This window comes from Macaca fascicularis, chromosome 12, assembly GCF_037993035.2.
Source record: "Macaca fascicularis isolate 582-1 chromosome 12, T2T-MFA8v1.1".
Lineage (NCBI taxonomy): Eukaryota > Metazoa > Chordata > Mammalia > Primates > Cercopithecidae > Macaca > Macaca fascicularis.
Window position 1 is genome coordinate 98,733,436 of NC_088386.1, and position 17,422 is coordinate 98,750,857.

General features: G+C 40.4%; 1 protein-coding gene across 19 annotated transcripts in view; it reads right to left on the bottom strand.

Annotated features, from left to right (window-relative positions):
• ICA1L (islet cell autoantigen 1 like) overlaps positions 1–9,272 on the bottom strand; it is a 99,165-nt gene extending 89,893 nt beyond the window's left edge. For 5 of the 19 annotated variants that reach the window (XM_074009787.1, XM_015432564.3, XM_074009796.1 and 2 more), the window contains exon 1: positions 8,816–8,961. The gene's annotated coding sequence lies outside the window, so the exon portion shown is untranslated. Of the gene's footprint in view, positions 1–6,774; positions 6,845–7,727; positions 7,855–8,358; positions 8,736–8,815; positions 8,962–9,133 lie in introns of those variants that run through there. The other 14 variants (XM_074009789.1, XM_015432563.3, XM_074009793.1 and 11 more) reach the window with 9 other exon arrangements.
• Between the last annotated feature and the right edge of the window lie 8,150 nt (positions 9,273–17,422).

The window sequence follows — 17,422 nt, forward strand, 5'->3', positions numbered from 1 at the left end:
TCCCAGTTACTCAGGAGGCTGAGTCAGGAGAATCTCTTGAACTGGAGAGGTGGAGGTTGCAGTGAGTCAAGCCTAGGCGACAAGAGTGAGACTTCATCTCAAAAAAAAAAAAAAAAAGAATAAATATAAATAAACAAATAAATAAATGGTCAAAGAAATCAGAGAGGAATTTTAAAATACTTTAAACTCAATGATAATAAAAACATATCAAAAGCTGTGGAATGCAACTAAAGCATGATTAGAGAAAAGCTCACAGCTTTAAATACCTACATTGGAAAAAAAGGGCTGGTGCGGTCGCTCAGACCTGTAATCCCAACACTTTGGGAGGCAGAGGCAGGCAGATCACTTGAGGTCAGGAGTTTGAGACCAGCCTGGCCAACATGGTGAAACCCCACCTCTACTAAAAATACAAAAATTAGCTGGGTGTGGTGGCGAGCACCTGTAATCCCAGCTACTTGGGAGGCTGAGGCAGGAGAATCAGTTGAACCCAGGAGACGGAGGTTACAGTGAGCCGAGAACATGCCATTGCACTCCAGCCTGGGTGACAGAGTGAGACTCCATCTCAATAAAAAAAGAAAAAAAGGTATAAAATCAATTATCTATGCTTCCACCTTAAGAAGTTAGAAAAAGAGGAGCAAATTAAACCCCAAGTAGAAGAAACGATAAAAATAAGTCAGTAAATAGAAAATGGACAAATAAGAAAATTAAAGTTAAAAATGGGTTGATATGAAAAAATTATTAAATTTAAAAAGCTTCTAGTAAGACTTATCAACAAAGAAAGAAAAACATAAATGAGCAATATTAGGAATAAAAGAAGGAACGTCACTATAGATCCTACAGACATTAAAAGATTAATAAAGGTATGTTTTTAACAACTTTACACCAAAAGATTGTACAACTTAAGTTAAATGAACAAATTCCTTGAAAAATGCAACATACCAAAAACTAACACAAGAAAGAAAGAGAGCATCCATATTATCTTACACTCATTTTAAAAAGTGAATCAATAATTTTTTAAATCCCATGAAAACAAAACAAAACAAAACCCTTTCAGGACCAGATAGCTTCACTGGTGAATTCGATCAAACATTTAGGACATAACCAAACTTACTCTTTCATAGAGTAGAAGAGGAAAGAATAGTTCCCAACTCATTTTATGAGCCAGCATAACTTTGCCCTCAAAACCAGTCATTACAAGAAAAGATTATTATAGACCAATATTTTTATTAAATATGAATGAAAACCCCTTCACAAAATCCTAACAAATCTAATAGAGTAATAGGTGTGTATGTATGTGTGTATATATATATATGCATGGATAAAACATGACTAACTAGGTGGAATTGATGCAAGGGATGCAAGATTTGCTTACCATTTCAAAATCAGTCTATGGCCCAGGTGCGGTGGCTCACACTGGTAATCTCAGCACTTTGGGAGGCTGATATGGGTGGATCACCTGAGATCAGGAGTTCCAGACGAGCCTGGCCAACATGGTGAAATTCCGTCTCTACTAAAAATACCAAAATTAGCCAGGTGTGGCTGGGCACAGTGGCTCATGCCTGTAATCCCAGCACTTCAGGAGGCTGAGGCAGGTGCATCACCTGAGGTCAGGAGTTGGAGATCAGCCTGGCCAACATAGAGAAACCCCACCTCTACTAAAAAATATAAAAATCAGCTGAGTGTTGTGGCCTGTGCCTGTAATCCCAGCTACTCAGAAGGCTGAGGCAGGAGAACTGCTTGAATCTGGGAGGTGTAGGTTGCAGTGAGCCGAGATCACACCACTGCACTTCAGCCTGGGCAACAGGGTGAGACTCTGTGTTTTAAAAAAAAAAAAAAAAAAAAAAAAAATCTTCTCTTTGGCGGGGCATGGTGGCTCACGTCTGTAATCCCAGCACTCTGGAAGGCCAGGGCAGGCGGATCACTTGAGGTCAGGGGTTCAAGACCAGCCTGGCCAACATGGTGAAACCTCGTCTCTACTAAAAATACAAAAATTAGCCAGGCATGGTGGTGCACTCCTATAATCCCAGCTACTCGGGAGGCTGAGGCAGAAGAACCGCTTGAACCCAGGAGGTGGTGGTTGCAGTGAGACGAGAGTGCACCACTGCACTCCAGCCTGGGGGACAGGAGCAAGACTGTCTCAAAATAAAAATAAAAATAAATTAGCTGGGTGTGGTGGCACACACTTGTAGTCCCAGTTACTTGGGAGGCTGAGGTGGGAGGACTGCTTGATCCTGGTAGGTGGAGACTGCAGTGAGCTGAGATGGCACCACAGAACTCCAGCCTGGGTGAAGGAGCAAGAGTCCATCTCAAAAAAAAAAAAAAAGAAAATCAGTCTATATAATTCATTAAATTAAGAGATTAAAGGAGAAGTATCACCATTTCAATAGATGTAGGAAAAAAATGAAAAAATGTATCACTCACTCATGATTTAAGAAAAAGAAAACTCTGGCCGGGTAAGGTGGCTCACATTTGTAATCCCAGCACTTTGGGAGGCCAAGGTGGGCAGAAAATGTGAGGTCAGAAAGTCGAGACCAGCCTGGCCAACATGGTGAAACCCTGTGTCCACTAAACATACAAAAATTAGCTGGGCATAGTGCTGCACACCCATAGTCCCAGCGACTTGGGTGGCTGAGGCAGGGGAATTGCTTGAACCTGAGAGGCAGAGGTTGTAGTGAGCCGAGATCGTGCCACTGCACTCTAGCCTGGGTGACAGAGCAAGACTCTATCACCCCGCCAAAAAAAGAAAGAAAAAAAAAGAAAACAACAACAAAAAACCCCACACAGCTAACATCATACTTAACTGTGAAATAGTGAATATTTTTCCTTTAATATTGGGTAAGAGGCAAAGATGACTGCTCACACCCCTTCCACATTTGAAAGGAAAAGGCAAAGATGTCTTTATTCACAGGTGTCATGATTATGTATGCAAAAAATCCTAAAGAATCTTTTAAAAATCTACTAGATCTAATGCAACAGATCTGAGCAAATTCAGCAATTAGTGAATCAATGTAAAACAAATGTATCACATTTCTATATATTAGTAGCAAACAATTAGGAAGTGATTTTTTTTTTTTTGGTAGAGATGGAGTCTCCCTATGTTGCCCAGGCTGGTGTCAAACTCCTGGCCTCAAGTGATTCCCCTCTAGGCTTCCAAAGTGCTAGGATTATAGGTGTGAGCCACCACACCCAGCCTAGAAAGTGAAATTTAAAATCCACTCTCATTTTTAATAACATCCAAAGCTATGAAATATTTAGCAGCAAATTCAGTGAAATACATACCACAGTGCTATTAAAAACTATAGCACATTGCTGAGAAAAATTAGAGAACACACAGAAATACATCCACAAATATACAACCAAATGATTTCTGACAAGGGCACTGATATAGTTTGGATGTTTGTCCCCTAAAAATTTCATGTTGATATGTGATCCCTAATATTGGAGGTTGGGCCTTCTGGGAAGTCATGGGGGTGGATTCCTCATCAATGGCTTGGTGATGAGTGAGTTCTTACTCTGTAAGTTCATGTGAGAGCTGCCTATTTAACAGGGTGTGACACCCTTCCCTCTCTCACCATGTGACACCTGCTCCCCCTTCACCTTCCTCCATGAGTGGAAGAAGCCTGAGGCCCTCATCAGATGCAGGTGCTGCACCATGCTTCTTGTACAGCCTGCAGAACTGTGAACCAAATAAACTGCTTTTCTTTATAAATTACGCAGTCTCAGGTATTCCTTTATAGTAACCCAAAATGGACTAACAGAGGTGCCAAAGCAATTCACTGGTGGAAAGGTTTGACTTTTAACAGACAATACAAGGACAACCAGATATCCATATGTCAAAAGAATTGCTCCCCAATTCTTAACTAACATCATTTACAAAGAGTAATTCAAAATGTGTAACAGACTTAAATGTAAAATTTAAAAACTGTAAAACTCCTGGCTAGGCGCAGTGGCTCACGCTTGTAATCCCAGCACTTTGGGAAGCCGAGGCGGGCGAATCACAAGGTTAGGAGTTCGAGACCAGTCTGGCCAATATGGTGAAACTCTGTCTCTACTAAAAATACAAAAAATTAGCTGGGCAAGGTAGCAGGTGCCTGTAGTCCCAGCTATTCAGGAGGCTGTGGCAGGAGAATCACTTGAACCTGGGAGGCGTAGGTTGCAGTGAGCTGAGATCCTGCCACTGCACTCCAGCCTGGGCAAGAGCATGAGATTCCATCTCAAAAAACTGTAAAACTCCCAGAAGAAAAAATCTTTGCAACCTTGGGGCAGACAATGATTTCTTAGACTATTTAAAACATTAATTATAAAAGAAAAAAAAATCAAGAAGTTGGATTATCACCAAAATTTAAAATTGTTATTTGAAAAACACAATTCAGAAAATGAAAATTTGGAGGAAACTTTTCATACATACACACACACATATGAACAGACCTGTGTTCTGAATATATGAAGAATAATTACAACTGAGTAATAAGAAAATCTCATTTTAACAGATAAATTATTTGAGCAAACTAACAAAAGATATTCACATGCAGTCATGCATTAACTGTGGGAATATGTTCTGAGAAATGTGTCATTAGGTGATTTCATCACTGTGAGAACATCACAGAATGTACTTATACAAACCAAATGTTATAAGCCTACCACATACCTAGGGGCTATTGCTCCCAGGCTACAAACCTGTACAGCATGTTACATACTGAATACTGTAGGCAACTGCAACACAATGATGGTAAGTATTTGTGTATCTAAACATGTCTAAACACTGAAATGGTACAATAAAAATACGCTATTACAATCTTATGTGACTACTATCGTATCTGTGGTCCATCATTGACCAAAACACCTTTATGCAGTGTACAACTATATACTAATGGCCATTAAGCATATAAAAATATATTCAACAACATTATTCATCAGGGAAACAAAAATTAAAACCACAAAGAGGTATCAGCACACCCCCATTTGATCTTGCTTAACAACCAATCTGTCAATTCAAAGTGCTGGCAACAATGAGGAACAACTGGAACCTTCATACATTGGTTGTGGGAATATAAAATGGGTATAACCACTTCAGAAAAAATTGAAACACACACAATCCAGCAATTGTATTCTTATTTACCCAAGATAAATGAATAATATGCCCAAAGACCTGTAAATGTTCTTGGTAGCTTTATTCAAAATAGCCAAAAATTAGAATACCTATTAACAGGTGAACAAACAAATTATAGTAATAATGTGCAATGGAATACCACTCAGCAACAAAAAAACTACAAATCAAGTAATTAATGAGTAAGGGGTGTCTTTATGGGGTGATGAAAAAGTTTTCAAACTAGAGAGAGCTGGTGATCTCACAACATTGTGAAAACAATAAATATCACTGAACTGTACACTTCAAAACAGTTGTTTGGGTTTGTTTAGTCAAAGTAAAAAAGAAAAAAAAAGGCTAATTGTATGTTATGTGAATTTCCCCTCAAAAACAAAAAAACTTTTGATAAAAGCAAGAGCAGGAATGAATTCTCAACTCATGATGATACACCAATATACATCCACGATAATACCTTAAATGACAAAGACTGACAACACCAAAACTGGTGAGAATGTGAGTAACTGGAACTCACATATTGCCAATGAAAGCATTAGACGGTATAACCATTTTGGAAAATGGTCTCGCAGTTTCTCATAAAACTAAACATGCTCCTACTTCATGACCTAGCAATTCCACCACTAGGTATTTAAAGCTTTTGTGTGGGCAGAGATTTTCATCTGTTTGTGAGCAAATAGTGCAAGACACATAGTAGATACTCAGTAAATATTTACCAAATGAACGTCTACTTGTTTTAGCATTGTAATAAAAAACTAGAAACAATCTAAGTATATTAATAAAAAGCTATACAGATAAAAATATAGTATATTCATAAGACAGAATACTATATAAATAATTAAGGCTGGGCGCGGTGGCTCACGCCTGTAATCCCAGCACTTTGGGAGGCTGAGGTGGGTGGATCACCTAAATCCAGGAGTTTGAGACCAGCCTGAATAATATGGTAAAACCCCCATCTCTACTAAAAATAAGAAAATTAGCTGGGTGTGGTGGCATGTGCTTGTAGTCCCAGCTACTCGGGAGACTGAGACAGGAGAATTGCTTGAACCCAGGAGGCGGAGGTTACAGTGAGCAGAGATGGCGCCACTGCACTCCAGCCTGGGTGACAGAGCGAGACTCCGTCTCAAAACAACAACAACAACAACAACAACAAAAAACATTTAAAACAAATATGTTAGTGGCTAGAACTATCAATATCAATCCAAATCAATTTTTAAAATAATAGAGTGAGGCCAGGCGTGGTGGCTCACACCCGTAATCCCAGTACTGTGGAAGGCAGAGGCGGGTGGATCACGAGGTCAGGAGATCGAGACCATTCCGGCTGGCACGGTGAAACCCGGTCTCTATTAAAAATACAAACAATTAGCCAGGCGTGGTGGCAGGAGCCTGTAGTCCCAGCTACTTGGGAGGCTGAGGCAGGAGAATGGCGTGAACCCGGGAGGCGGAGCTTGCAGTGAGCTGAGATCCGGCCACTGCACTCCAGCCTGGACGACAGAGCGAGGCTCCGTCTCAAAAAACCAAAATAAAATAATACTGAGTGAAAAACACAAGTGCAGGCTATATGCAATATGATGTAACTTATTTAAAATTTAAAAACACATGCAATAATAGACACATATAAAATATAATTTTAAAAATACAAAACACAGATATCAACTCATGATGTTAAGTACCTGGTTATGGATGGGTGGGATGAGACTTCAACTTTATTGGAAATATTTTATTTCCTTATCTAAAAAAATACTAGAAATAAATACAACAAAATGTTAACAGTTGTTAATGTCAGCTGCTGTAAATATAGATATTGTGTTACTTTAGTCTATTTTTTATCTCAACTAAATTAACAAAGGAATTTAAAAACCCTAGTGTTTTATGCAAGTGAGTCAATAATGGCAAAATAACAATGAGATACATAGAAGGTGACTAACTTTTAATGGTGAATACTGGATCCAAGCACAAGTTTGAAAATTTTGATTTCCAAAAAAAAAAACACACAAAACTTAAGGGATGAATGAAAAACAGACAAAATGGAACAGGGCAGTAAGAATATTATTAAATAAGAAAATCTACTTCGAACAAGGAAATCTTTCCAGTTACAGATATATTTAAAACTCTTTCACATATCCCATCTGTTGTTGTTAAAGAATGTAAAAAGGATAAAATTTTAAAGGAAGCACAGTGAGTACTGAAAAAGCTAAAGTATAAAAGAAAAAATGTAAATATAGGATAACACAATTAAATCACAAAGTTTGGCAGTATAGTAGAACAAGACAGTATATTATCCATTTTATATCTAATATTTTGATATCTGGTCCTAGTTCCGTAACTGGTATAAACTTTGTTTTATATTTTTTATGATATTTATAATAAAAAATACGGCATCCTACTTTTTCCACCAGTCTCATATTTGCAGTTTTTCCTCGTTGAACTGGCTGATCTCTGAGCACCCTTCTAACTCTAAAATTAAACTGGTAATTAGAACACTGCCTTCCACATAGCTGTTTCAATGACTAGAAAAACAATCATTTTCACTATTAAATAGAGATTTCAAAGAATACTGGGTATGATAGGCACAGATAAATACTAAACGATTTAAAATTTTGGTCATATAAAAACACATACATACCATTTGGAGATGTTTACTCGGCCAGAAAATGTATAATTAACTCCTACTAAAGGTTGAGGCACCTGTGGCTATTCCATAAATACTGATGTGAAGATGATTAAAGTAATACCATCTTACAGTACGTCGCCTGAGTCAGAACCAAATAAATCAATACATAAATACTTCTGGGAAAAATTAAAACCATGGAAAAATGTTATCTTCCCAACAATCTATTTTACAGAGACCCATAGTTTATAACAGCCTTTATGCTGTGTGCATCAAGATCATCTATTACACAAAAACTGATTCCACCCCCTCTACTGGCAACGCCCCAGCACCGCGGGTGAGTTGCCAGGATGGACTCCCGGCTTTCCCCTCTCCGTCTTCCTTAGAGCATCAGGTATCTGACCACTGACATCACCTGGGCACCTGACCAGCTGACCCGCGTTTCCAGGAGCCAGATCTGTGCCGTGGGGCCGGGTTCAAGGCCTGGGGAACAGGATCTGTGCGCGGAGCCCCTCGTGGGCCCGTGCATTCTGCAGTTCAACCCAAACCGCACATTTACTATGTTTTGTTTTTCTCCATCGGTTGCCAATTAGTTTCTAAAGAAGATATTCCCATTACAAAATAATAGCGAAATAAAAATAAGCACCACGTGAAAAAGAGGCCAGCAGGGAGGCACCTGAGGGCTGTTTGGGTGATTGGCCGCCGCCTCTACTAGGAGCGACCTCCACCGCCGAGGGAAATCACCCAAATGAGCCCCGGGCTGCCGCGCTCCTTCACTACAGCGAGCGTGGCCGGGAGGCGCCCTTCGGCCGCAGGGACCCAGTCACGCCAGAAACCGCTCCTTGAGGGTTTTGCCTGGTGGGAGGCCGGAAGAACCCCGAGCAGGGCCTCGCCTGGTAGAAGGCCGCAGGCAGCGGCCGGGGTCCCCGAGAGAACCAAGGAGGCCAGCAAGGACCCGAGAAGCCGCGCGCGCGCGAGAGTGGTCGGAGCCTCCCGCCGCGCCCCTGCCGCCCGGCGTCGCCATGGGAACCCAGGATTTGGCCTCCGGGCCTGACCGCCGCCTGAGGGGGAAGTGGGGGGGACGGGAGGCCGCAGACGCTTACCGGCGCCGCTCCTCCGCCGCCTCGGGTCGCGTTCGGCCGCGCGGAGATCCGTCCCGGCACGCGTTCCGGCCACCGCCCGCGAGCCCCGCGCCGACTCCAGGCCCTCCGGCAGCCAGTGCCCCTCCGCACCAGTGCGTGGAGGTGTCAGGCTCCCGCTGCGGGAGGCGGGAGATTTAAACCGCACGGCCTGGCGTCCGCCCCACTCGGGCGCCGGCCTGACCCCGCCACCGGCCCGACGGGGACCGGCGCATCTCTCGGTCTGCTCTTGAATGAACTCGGGGACCCTCTCTATCCCTCCTTTCCCGATTTCCTCCTTACTTAATAAAGTGAGATGACAAACACCAAGCCGGTCAGAACATCCGAGGAGCTGAGTGTGAGCTCTCTGAGGCGTAGGGAAGTGGAAAGCATTGGCCCGGGGCCCTCCGGGCTCCCTCCGAGCACCCCCACCCCCGGACCTGCCGGGCCTTGTGGGGCGGCTCCTCAGCATCTAACTCCCGTGTTAAAGATTTAAAGAGGTCTTAACAACCGTTCGTAACCAATCTCAAATGTATATATCCGTATCCATAATGTTTGTGATGAATCTTCAAGAGTAAAAGGTAAAACCGGATCCTGAAAGTCTCAGGAAAAAAACAAAAAGGAAGCAAAACTATTTACTACTAGTAGGAGATAATCAAACTGCATTCTTTTTAAAGGTGACTCCAAAACTTTCCTAAAACAGCAGCATATGAATTATTAATTACAACTGTGACACATAGGCTAGCAAAGAATGAAAAGGTTAACACTCGAGGTGATAACTAAAGTCTGTATGATGACAAAGATAGGGTCAGGTTCTAGAATATTAACTGTACAAAATACTCAACCTGGAAAGTATACTTTTAAAACAGGAAAAGTGGCAAGTTATAGAGGGTTAATTTGGACTGAAAACATTAAATGTCTTTAGAGTTTTACCCTGAGATATTTGGATTTCCAAGGAATAGGCAAATACCTGAAATCATGTGCAAAATTTTGTTTTTTTGAGGAAAGAGTCTACAGCTTTCCTCAGAAGGGTAAAAATTAGCGTTTGGCAAACATGAGTGATTGACGTATTTCCTTGGGATGGCTTTCCTGAATCTTACTAAATGTCGCATTTCTCCTAAGGGGTATACCGCTCTCCGGCTGTAATGATCTACCTGCCTGTCTTCCCCATTAGGTGCTGAGCTGCTTCAAAGCTGCTGTCCACCCTTATGCATTTCTGCAGCCTTAGCACCTAGCAGAGTGCCTAATACAAACTAGGTCCTGAATGAATGTTGAGTCCATCAATGAACGAACTGAAATAAAGATAGCTAATTCAAAACTGAAGGATACATTATAAAATATCTGAAAAGACCAGATTATCTTTCTCACCAAGGAATAAATAACATTGCAAGCGAAATGACTTTCAAATGTTACTATGCCCCACGGTAAAGTTCTTGGGGTATTTTAGAAAATGTTTGTTCCAACAAGATGAAGTTTTAAGTCAAGAGAACAGTAAACTAATATCTTCTTCAGCTCAATCTGAGGCCAACTAAAGTCCTCCAAAGACGACACCAGGAAGTCAGAATAGTGGCTACCGGCCGGGCCTGTTGCTTTTATTCACTTAACTGGGTAAAATTACAGAAAGATACACAGTATCTCCAAGCCATCAATGAAGTGTAGTATTTACATATAATCACTTTTTCTTCACAAGTCACTAAGGAAAGGTGGCACAGTGTAGGAATAGTATCAGAAAATAATGTAGAGCTAGCTGCTGATGCTTCACCCGGACAGGAGTCAAGTCTCTCATATTTCATAAATGCCCATGGAATGAATTAATCTTCCTTTAGCTGTTGGATAAAATGTTTACATGGCTTGCACTAGGATGAGTGTGGTAGTTCACGCCTATAATCCTAGCACTTTGGGAGACTGAGGCGAGCGGAGCACTTGTGGTCAGGAGTTTGAGAACCGCCTGGCCAACATGGTGAAACCCTGTTTCTACTAAAAATTCAAAAATTAGCCCCATGTAATGGCATGCACCTGTAATCCCAGCTGGGAGGCTGAGGCACGAGAATTGCTTGAACCCAGGAGGCGGAAGTTGTGAGCCGAGATTGCGCCACTACACTCCAGCCTGGGCGACAGAGTGAGACTCTTACTTGCACTAGTCCCTTAACAAAAGGAGGCAGCTCAGTCATTACATTTTAGTGTTGCATAAAACCTCTTTAGAAAGTGAAATAATTTAACACCTTTAACATACTTTTAAATTTCACGTAGAAGCACATTTATTGAACTTTTATTTAACTTTCTATCAACATATAATACATTTATACTAAGAAAAAAAAGGGTTTTCCTCCATGGTAGACTTTTACAAGCTAACTAGACAAGAACATTAGATGACTTGGAATGTGGGGCTCCACAAATGGGATCCAAACCTAGAGTCTTAGTTTCTTTAAAGACTAATAGTCTTCACTTTTATTTTTCTGCAAACCTCTGGTTAATCTCCCAAATAAAACCTCGGTTGACATTAGAAAACACTAAAAATTATTCTACTGTTTTGTACTGTTTTACTAAGGATTAGAGGTGTATTGAATCTGACATCATACAAAAAACTCTATTTCTTCAAGGCATTGCACCAGTTTCTTTGTAATCTGTTGAATTTTACCGAAGACGTCAGGACAAGCATTACAGGTCAGTGACAGTGGGGCTATGGAGAGCTATCTTCCCAGATACCTACACAAGTAATTACTTAGATACTGCAAGCTAAACATGCTGTCTCTTCCCTACTACATTTCTGTTTATTCAAGTAAAGCTAGGCACAGTATTAGAATTAGACACAATTCTAGAATTAGACTTATTAAGATGATTTTAAATGTGAAATGTTATAGACATCGTTTTAAAAATTATTTCCTCCCCCTGAAACAACCATTGAACTTGATCTGGTATGTCTCAGGCACGTTATTACACTTTCACTGACTACATAGAATTGTTTGACATGTTTCTAAACTTTGTATCAGATTGTACCTAACCAGATAATTTCTCTGTAGTCTTTATTACTCAGATGTATGTCGCCCAGCTCCATTAATTGGATACATACCTTCACACTAGGTACTTAACCTGTCTGGATTGTGGTTTCCCTTTAAATAACATGAATGACATAATTGGATAATTTCTAGAATTCGTTTTTGCTTATATACAATTCCTATTTAGAATATACAGAAATTGATCTTTAAAGTATACATTTATATACTATTACAATGATACATTTAGTGGTACACTAAAATTGAAATTAATTTTAAAGGCAAAAAAATGCAAAGCTGAACATATTATGGTATTTTAGTACCCATTAATGTCACTTAAATTTACGTTTTGTTTTTTTTTTTTTTGAGATGGAGTTTCGCTCTTGTTACCCAGGCTGGAGTACAATGCGCCATTTTGGCTCACCACAACCTCCGCCTCCCGGGTTCAAGCAATTCTTCTGCCTCAGTCTCCCAAGTAGCTGGGATTACAGGTATGCGCCACCACGCCTGGCTAATTTTGTATTTTTAGTGGAGATGGGGTTTCTCCATGTTGGTCAGGCTATTCTTGAACTCCTGACCTCAGGTGATCTGCCCGCCTCAGCCTCCCAAAGTGTTGGGATTACAGGCATGAGTCACGGCGCCCAACCACATATAACCTGTTAGGTAAATGAAGACACTTCCACACTCACTCTTTCCATTTATAAAAATATCATTCTTGTGCATGACATAAGATTGACAAAATATATACCAGTTAACAGCTTGTCCAAAATAAGTCCAAGTTCAAATCCACTGCCATTTATTTTCTGCCTGTGTGTCTGTTCAAAAACTTTAACGTGTATTTTTCTCTCCTATAAAATGTAAATAATTATCTATAGAGGATTTTTATGATAGGACATAATTTCATTTACTTTTATAGACACTGCAAGAAAATAATTTACTACCTTAAATCTGCAAATCAATGGAACTGCTATTAGAACAAAAATTAGGTTTAATTCTATAAAACCAACAAGCCAAAAATGTTTCTCTTCTAAGTTATAAGATAAATTTGGTTCAGGTTGGATGCAGTAGCTCATGCCTGTAATCCTAGCACTTTGGGAAGTCAAGATGAGATGATTGCTTGAGGTCAGGAGTTGGAGTCCAGCCTGGGCAACATAGCAAGACCCCATCTCCACAAAAACAAAAAAAATTAGCTGGGTGTGGTGGCATGCACTTGTACTCCCAGGTACATACTCATGAAGCTGGGGCAGGAGGATCCCTTGAACCCAGGAGTTGAGCCTGGATGGGAGAGCTAGACTATGTCTCGTAAAAAGAGATATATTTGGTTCATATAACAAAATACCATTATTGTGTTTGATACTTAATCTATGATAGTCAAAAATGTCAACAATGAAGTGACTAAAATGTTCCTGCTGTTTCTACACCTGATAGTTTCTGGCTAGTAATATCTGGATTTCATTTGCCTAATGAAATCTGATTCTAAGTAGTGGCTTTTTAAATAAAAAATATACTAATTGAATATCCCTTGCATAGAGTCTTAAAATGTCCTATTTTTTCCTTTAAGAATAGGAGCCATAATAGTATCTATTAAAAATTAGTATTTTTGGCCAGGCACAGTGACTTGCCTATAATCCCAGCACTTAAGGAGGCTGAGGCACGAAGACTGCCTGAGGCCAAGAGTTCTTGACCAGCCTGGGCAACACAGCGAGACCGTCTTCACAAAAAATTTTAAAATCAGCCAGATGTGGTGACATGCGCCTGTGGTCCTAGTTAGGAGGAAGACGTGGGAGATCCCTTGAGTCCAGGAGTTTGAGGCTGCAGTGAGCTATAATCAGGCCACTGCACTCTAGCTTGGGCAACATAGTGAGACCCTATCTCTAAAAAATGAACAAAAATAAAAACTAGTATCTTTCAAAAAATTTAATATTTTCCTTATATTTGTTATATATAATAAACTGTTACCTTTTTTCAAAACTATGATACATCAAAAGAATTTTAGACTGTGTGAACAGATTTCAATGTTATTATCAGAAATTCCCAGATGGTTTTTTTTTTTTTGCAGGGTTGTTTGTTCAATTATGTGCATTTTATATCAATTTAAACTTTTGTTTGTTCTTTCTCCAATAATATTATACTAGGAAGCATTCTGATATATTATTATGCATTGTTGACAACAGTTCCAAAATGGCAATTCCAAATTCAAAGGAAAAGAAAAGAAAATATTGATTATCTTCTCACAGGAAAGCTATGTTTTTCTACAAAAGCCTGAGCCACCATGCCTGGCCAAGGAATTTCTTAAAACTTTATTTGGTCTGGGTGCGGTGGCTCATGCCTGTAATCTCAGCATTTTGGGAGGTCCAGGCGGGCAGACTGCTTGAGCCCAGGAGTTCAAGGCCAGCATGGGCAACATGGCGAAACCCTAACTCTACAAAATAAAATAAATAAATAAATAAATAAATAAATAAATAAATATTAAAAAATTAAAAATTAAACATTGGCTGGTTATGGTCCCAGCTACTTGGAAGGCTGAGGTGGGAGGATGGCTTGAGCCCAGAAGATGGAGGTTGCAGTAAGCCAAGATTACACCATTGTACTCCAGTATGGGTGACATAATGAGACCCTGTCTCTACAAAAAAAACAAAAAAACCAACCTTTGCTTGGTAAGAGAGCAAGCATCAACATTTTAAAGAACTGCACTACTATGGCAAGACAGCATAACTAGTACTGGTCAGCAGGTTCCGAGCATTGCATTGTCAGGTTCCTAGCTTTTCCCCAACCATGGGAAAGTAGCACCACTCATTTATCCAAGTGATTCTTGGGAGCATGTAAGTCCATGTAAAGCAGGCATCTCTGGTGTTCTGGTAGAGGAAAGGGGACCATTGAAAGGTCTCTTGGCTTTTGAGGGAAAGGGTGTGGAGCAATATAAGAGGACTGAATAGGCATGTTTTGACCTCTCATATTCCTTCTGTTCAGCGAGTAAGATCTAACCACTTGAGTTAACAAAGGAAAGGAGTTTGGCAGGGATTGATCAGAGACAATCCTTGTCCAAGAGACTTGGTCGCTTACATTATATCTATCCCAAGGAAGAATGCCTGAACTATGAATGTATTTTGCTGTGGAACCAGGACTGGGAATAGGTGGGGACCAGTTCTGGATGCCGTTTTTTTCTTTGTCTACTGCATCTGATAGCTTCTTTACCTTTACTTTAACCACCTAGTTTATACAGACTACATTTGGTCAGCCCACGTTGGGTGAGTTAAGAAAGACATTATAAATAACTGCCCTTAAGGATCATTCAAAGACCATCCAAAACAGGACTAAGAATTCATCTTTGTCCTCTCAAAGTTAGATTTCCAGAGACTACAAATACAATAAAATTTATACCAATCAGCACAAAATGAGAAAAACAAGGATTCTGTGCATGCATTTTCTGGCCACCTTTATTCACTTTTTTGGCATTAAAATATACTTTAAGAAATGATAACTGGAGCTCTGGCTCTTGATCTATGTGAAAATGAGGACCATATCCCAGGGGTGGAGGGAGCCTAGGATCCTAAGCAATGTGGAACAAAAACTACACCAGCCCTGGACTGCCTCTGGTTTTCTACAGAGAATTAAACTCCTAACTGGTTCAACACACTGTTTAGCTCTCAACTGCAGCCAAGTACAGATACTGTTTCACAGACTTCTGCAACAGGAACATCATCTGAGATGTAATGCCATCTAATAATGAGACCAAACATATTTCCCAAATATTAATAAAGGTTGTGAATGCTCTATTTAAGGAATATCAATCCATTAATGATGGAAATAACATTTTAAAAATACATTTACTTTAAATATTTTTATGTAACACATGCATAAAGATAACTGCTAATGGTATCATAAAATTTGTAGAATGTTTATCTAATACTGATTAAAAGTTTTGTCTAAAGAATTTATTCTTATCTACATATGAGGAAAGATTAGGAGGTTACAGTGAAAACTGTATGCAATGCATTTTTTTTTTTTTTTTTTTTTTGAGATAGAGTCTTGCTCTGTCGCCCAGGCTGGAATGCAGTGGCACAATCTTGGCTCACTGCAACCTCAGCCTCTCAGGTTCAAGCAATTCGCCTGCCTCAGCTTCCCAAGTAGCTGGGACTATAGGCACATGCCGCCACGCCCAGCTAACTTTTAAAATTTTATTAGAGATGAGGTTTCACCGTGTTGCCCAGGCTGGTCTCAAACTCCTGAGCTCAGGCAATCCGCCTGCCTTGGCTTCCCAAAGTGCTGGCATTACAGGCGTAAGCCACCACGCCCAGTCAACTGTATGCAATTTCTAAAGAATCTGACATATATTTAATATAAAGTGCCTCCCTTAAAATATCTTGATGAATTCTTCAAAAATTGGTAATCACTTTTTTTTTTTTTTTTGAGATGGAGTCTGGTTCTGCTGCCCAGGCTGGAGTACAGTGGTGTGATCTTGGCTCACTGCAACCTCCACCTCCCAGGTTCAAGCAATTCTCCTGCCTCAGCCTCCCAAGTAGTTGGGACAACAGGAGTGTGCCACCACACCCAGCTAATTTTTTTTTTATTTTATTTTTTATTTTTTTTATTTTATTTTTTTTAGTAGAGGCAAGGTTTCACCATGTTGGTCAGGCAGGTCTCGAACCCCTGACCTCAGGTGAGCCACCTGCCTTGGCCACCCAAAGTGCTGGGATTACACGCATGAGCCACCGTGCCCTGCCGAATCGACATTTTGTTGTTGTCGTTGTTGAGACAGAGTCTCGCTCTATCGCCCAGGATGGAGTGCAGTGGTACGTTCTCAGCTCACTACAACCTCCATCTCCCGGGTTCAAGCAATTCTCCTGCCTCGGCCTCTCAAGTAGCTGGGATTACAGGCGGTTGCCACCATGCCCAGCTAATTTTTGTAGTTTTAGCAGAGACAGGGTTTTGACATGTTGGCCAGGGTGGTCTCAAACTCCTGACCTCATGTGATCCACCCGCCTTGGCCTCCCAGTATGCTGGGATTACAGGTGGGAGCCACCGTGCCCCTCCTACATTTTTTTTTAATGTTCTAAATACCCTCACAGCCTAATTTTCGAACATTTATTTTGCCAAAAGGAAACTGTGTTTCTAACTTTTTCTCTATTACAATTTTCATTAATCTTTTTGAATGCTTTTTAAAAATAGGTAACTTAAAAAAATCTAAGTCTCTAATAGAAATAAAAATCTGAACAATTACTGGATTTCCAATATAACCTTTTATAGCATTTCAAAAACAAATCTTAATTCGGCCAGGCGCAGTGGCTCATGCCTCTAATACCAGCACTCTGGGAGGCTGAGGCGGGCAGATCACCTGAGGTCAGGAGTTCAAGACCAGCCTGCCCAATATGGCAAAACCCCGTGTCTACTAAAAATACAAATATTAGCAGGGCATGCTGGTGTATGCCTGTAATCCCAGCTACTTGGGAGGTTAAGACAGGAGAATTGATTGAACCTAGGAAGCGGAGGTTGCAGTGAGTTGAGATTATGCCACTGCACTCCAGCCTCGGCAACAGAACAAGACTCCAAAATAAATAACAAAAAAATAAAAAAACAAATCTGAATTCAAATCAATACC